The sequence below is a fragment of the Schistocerca americana genome, unplaced genomic scaffold (assembly GCF_021461395.2).
Source record: "Schistocerca americana isolate TAMUIC-IGC-003095 unplaced genomic scaffold, iqSchAmer2.1 HiC_scaffold_1532, whole genome shotgun sequence".
Classification (NCBI taxonomy): Eukaryota; Metazoa; Arthropoda; class Insecta; order Orthoptera; family Acrididae; genus Schistocerca; species Schistocerca americana.
The window spans coordinates 22,501-27,736 of NW_025725616.1; the positions used below are offsets into that span (position 1 = coordinate 22,501).

The 5,236-nt window shown below is 53.2% G+C and overlaps 1 non-coding gene across 1 annotated transcript in view; it reads right to left on the reverse strand.

The window, feature by feature from the left end:
• Positions 1 to 1,493, reverse strand: part of LOC124569759 — a 1,910-nt gene extending 417 nt beyond the window's left edge. Inside the window, exon 1 of the ribosomal RNA XR_006971286.1 lies at positions 1 to 1,493. This exon is cut by the window's left edge and continues 417 nt beyond it. This is a non-coding gene — a ribosomal RNA (small subunit ribosomal RNA).
• Between the last annotated feature and the right edge of the window lie 3,743 nt (positions 1,494 to 5,236).

Below are 5,236 nucleotides of genomic sequence, written 5' to 3' on the forward strand. Positions count from 1 at the left end.
CTAAGAAGAAAAGTAATCGCTGACAGCACGAAGGATGTCACGCGACTAGTTAGCAGGCTAGAGTCTCGTTCGTTATCGGAATTAACCAGACAAATCGCTCCACCAACTAAGAACGGCCATGCACCACCACCCACCGAATCAAGAAAGAGCTATCAATCTGTCAATCCTTCCGGTGTCCGGGCCTGGTGAGGTTTCCCGTGTTGAGTCAAATTAAGCCGCAGGCTCCACTCCTGGTGGTGCCCTTCCGTCAATTCCTTTAAGTTTCAGCTTTGCAACCATACTTCCCCCGGAACCCAAAAGCTTTGGTTTCCCGGAGGCTGCCCGCCGAGTCATCGGAGGAACTGCGGCGGATCGCTGGCTGGCATCGTTTATGGTTAGAACTAGGGCGGTATCTGATCGCCTTCGAACCTCTAACTTTCGTTCTTGATTAATGAAAACATACTTGGCAAATGCTTTCGCTTCTGTTCGTCTTGCGACGATCCAAGAATTTCACCTCTAACGTCGCAATACGAATGCCCCCGCCTGTCCCTATTAATCATTACCTCGGGTTCCGAAAACCAACAAAATAGAACCGAGGTCCTATTCCATTATTCCATGCACACAGTATTCAGGCGGGCTTGCCTGCTTTAAGCACTCTAATTTGTTCAAAGTAAACGTGCCGGCCCACCGAGACACTCACTCAAGAGCACCCTGGTAGGATTGCAACGGGGTCCGCCTCGGGACGCACGAGCACGCACGAGGCGCGTCGCACGCCTTCAGCTCGCCCCACCGGCAGGACGTCCCACGATACATGCCAGTTAAACACCGACGGGCGGTGAACCAACAGCGTGGGACACAAATCCAACTACGAGCTTTTTAACCGCAACAACTTTAATATACGCTATTGGAGCTGGAATTACCGCGGCTGCTGGCACCAGACTTGCCCTCCAATAGATACTCGTTAAAGGATTTAAAGTGTACTCATTCCGATTACGGGGCCTCGGATGAGTCCCGTATCGTTATTTTTCGTCACTACCTCCCCGTGCCGGGAGTGGGTAATTTGCGCGCCTGCTGCCTTCCTTGGATGTGGTAGCCGTTTCTCAGGCTCCCTCTCCGGAATCGAACCCTGATTCCCCGTTACCCGTTACAACCATGGTAGGCGCAGAACCTACCATCGACAGTTGATAAGGCAGACATTTGAAAGATGCGTCGCCGGTACGAGGACCGTGCGATCAGCCCAAAGTTATTCAGAGTCACCAAGGCAAACGGACCGGACGAGCCGACCGATTGGTTTTGATCTAATAAAAGCGTCCCTTCCATCTCTGGTCGGGACTCTGTTTGCATGTATTAGCTCTAGAATTACCACAGTTATCCAAGTAACGTGGGTACGATCTAAGGAACCATAACTGATTTAATGAGCCATTCGCGGTTTCACCTTAATGCGGCTTGTACTGAGACATGCATGGCTTAATCTTTGAGACAAGCATATGACTACTGGCAGGATCAACCAGGGAGCTGCGTCAACTAGAGCTGAGCAGCCGGCCGCCCGGGAGTGTGTCCCGGGGGCCCGCGCGAACACGCAAGCGTCCGCTCAATTATTCTGCAAACAGGAGGAGGCTGAGCTCCCCTGCACAATACACCTCGAAACCCTCTCAGGTCCCGGCGGCGCGCAGCGCCGTCCTAAGTACTTGGTCGGGTTCGAGAGAGGCGCAATCGCCCGGAGTTTGGCGAGTAGACGCTTTAGGTGCGACCACCCGTGCTCCCAACTGAGCTTGCCGCTGCCGACAGAGGCCCGGGAGCGTGCTGTCGTGGCATTGCCGGCGGGAGACAACACGCGCCACCTACGGTGGCCGGCAGCTCCAACGCCAGCGCCACAGAAGGACAAAAGCCCCACTTGGGTGCCGAAGCGAACTCTCCCAGCACAGCGCACGCGCCAACACGTCCGCACAGCTGCGATACAATCCACCTGCGAGAACCGCAGAGGCGACCGAGCAGCAGACGGCGTCGCGGCGCCGAGCGCCGGGCGGCGGCGCATCCTCAGCGCACACAGTCCTCAATCGGACCAGCACACTGCAGATGTCCACCGCGCTTCGCACCGGGCCCGCGAGGACCTACTTTGGCCGCACGGCGCCGCGTGCAGGGTGCGCCGGCGCGCAGCTGCGCCGCCTGCCGCCTCCGTCGGCCGGCGCGCCTGCCACTGGCCGCCCCCACCAGCCGGCTGTAGCGCGTGCGCCCACGCACCGCGCGGCCAGCACGCCGGAAGGCCCCCCCTCACCGGCCGGGGACGGTCCCACCCAGCCACCGCCGCGTATCGCTTCACACCCACATGCCATTCACGTTCGTGGGCATGGTGGGTATCGCTGAAACAACCGGTTGGTAGCTCAACCGATCGTCGCCATCACTGATTCACCTCTAGCGAGAACAACCGCACCACAACGGTTTACCAGTTCTTCATTTGCGTAACGTCACCAGCAAACGTAGACGTCCATCGCCATTTGCAAATTCAACGATTGTTGCATGCCTGTGTCAGGTGTCACGACACACTATGTCTGCCCACATACACGCAACAACATGTGCACGCTTCGCGAACACGTGGAAGGTGGCCCCCGTACGTATGCGATGTCCATTGCGCGAACGACTGTCAACCGGCCTCTGTCGCATGTCGCAGATGTGGAACGCAGTGCACCATGCTATCACGGTGTGTGAGAAGAGACGACTACGTCTGACAACACGCGCCACTACATCAACAGACGGCTCATGCTGATCGCCATCCACGGCATACCATACTGCAATCCAGCTCTTATAGGGAGACGACACGTAGCTGAGTGCACAATATTTGGACCGTATGGTTCGCCGTTGTTGGCGCAGTCGTGGTACGGTCACACATGTACCACGATGTATCATTCAGTACATGAGGACCAATGTGCGGTACAGTGTGTGATTTGGACGTACAACATCAGCGGACAGTTGCCACAAGCCGTACCACAACGTAGGCTGTGCTTCGCCATGCGAATGCCAATGAACAACTGCGAAGGGCATTGAGCATGTACGTCCTGCCGCCATCCGCATTACAGTGTATAGCTGCAAGGTGTTTAACATGAAGCGATACTCTGGGGACCGGGCAGTGCGAGTAGCAAACTATATTGCGGGGGTTGCAGTTAGGCAACACTACACTAATTTAACGCGTCGTATGACAATTACAGAGCAGGTTAAGGCCCAACGTGTGTTGGGTTAAGGCCCAACGTGTGTTGGGTTAAGGCCCAACGTGTGTTGGGTTAAGGCCCAACGTGTGTTGGGTTAAGGCCCAACGTGTGTTGGGTTAAGGCCCAACGTGTGTTGGGTTAAGGCCCAACGTGTGTTGGGTTAAGGCCCAACGTGTGTTGGGTTAAGGCCCAACGTGTGTTGGGTTAAGGCCCAACGTGTGTTGGGTTAAGGCCCAACGTGTGTTGGGTTAAGGCCCAACGTGTGTTGGGTTAAGGCCCAACGTGTGTTGGGTTAAGGCCCAACGTGTGTTGGGTTAAGGCCCAACGTGTGTTGGGTTAAGGCCCAACGTGTGTTGGGTTAAGGCCCAACGTGTGTTGGGTTAAGGCCCAACGTGTGTTGGGTTAAGGCCCAACGTGTGTTGGGTTAAGGCCCAACGTGTGTTGGGTTAAGGCCCAACGTGTGTTGGGTTAAGGCCCAACGTGTGTTGGGTTAAGGCCCAACGTGTGTTGGGTTAAGGCCCAACGTGTGTTGGGTTAAGGCCCAACGTGTGTTGGGTTAAGGCGCAACATAGGTTAGGTTAAGGCGCAACATAGGTTAGGTTAAGGCGCAACATAGGTTAGGTTAAGGCGCAACATAGGTTAGGTTAAGGCGCAACATAGGTTAGGTTAAGGCGCAACATAGGTTAGGTTAAGGCGCAACATAGGTTAGGTTACGGCGCAACATAGGTTAGGTTAAGGCGCAACATAGGTTAGGTTAAGGCGCAACATAGGTTAGGTTAAGGCGCAACATAGGTTAGGTTAAGGCGCAACATAGGTTAGGTTAAGGCGCAACATAGGTTAGGTTAAGGCGCAACATAGGTTAGGTTACGGCGCAACATAGGTTAGGTTACGGCGCAACATAGGTTAGGTTAAGGCGCAACATAGGTTAGGTTACGGCGCAACATAGGTTAGGTTAAGGCGCAACATAGGTTAGGTTAAGGCGCAACATAGGTTAGGTTAAGGCGCAACATAGGTTAGGTTAAGGCGCAACATAGGTTAGGTTAAGGCGCAACATAGGTTAGGTTAAGGCGCAACATAGGTTAGGTTACGGCGCAACATAGGTTAGGTTACGGCGCAACATAGGTTAGGTTAAGGCGCAACATAGGTTAGGTTAAGGCGCAACATAGGTTAGGTTAAGGCGCAACATAGGTTAGGTTAAGGCGCAACATGGGTTAGGTTAAGGCGCAACATGGGTTAGGTTAAGGCGCAACATGGGTTAGGTTAAGGCGCAACATGGGTTAGGTTAAGGCGCAACATGGGTTAGGTTAAGGCGCAACATGGGTTAGGTTAAGGCGCAACATGGGTTAGGTTAAGGCGCAACATGGGTTAGGTTAAGGCGCAACATGGGTTAGGTTAAGGCGCAACATGGGTTAGGTTAAGGCGCAACATGGGTTAGGTTAAGGCGCAACATGGGTTAGGTTAAGGCGCAACATGGGTTAGGTTAAGGCGCAACATGGGTTAGGTTAAGGCGCAACATGGGTTAGGTTAAGGCGCAACATGGGTTAGGTTAAGGCGCAACATGGGTTAGGTTAAGGCGCAACATGGGTTAGGTTAAGGCGCAACATGGGTTAGGTTAAGGTACAATATGGGTTAGGTTAAGGTACAATATGGGTTAGGTTAAGGTACAATATGGGTTAGGTTAAGGTACAATATGGGTTAGGTTAAGGTACAATATGGGTTAGGTTAAGGTACAATATGGGTTAGGTTAAGGTACAATATGGGTTAGGTTAAGGTACAATATGGGTTAGGTTAAGGTACAATACGGGTTAGGTTAAGGTACAATACGGGTTAGGTTAAGGTACAATACGGGTTAGGTTAAGGTACAATACGGGTTAGGTTAAGGTACAATACGGGTTAGGTTAAGGTACAATACGGGTTAGGTTAAGGTACAATACGGGTTAGGTTAAGGCACTTGGGGGGGGGGGGGGCCCGGTTTGTTGATTGTGATTATCGTAAGTAAATGACTGCGGCATCATCTGATTTGCCACGTCAGGGTGCACCTTTGGCTCATAACA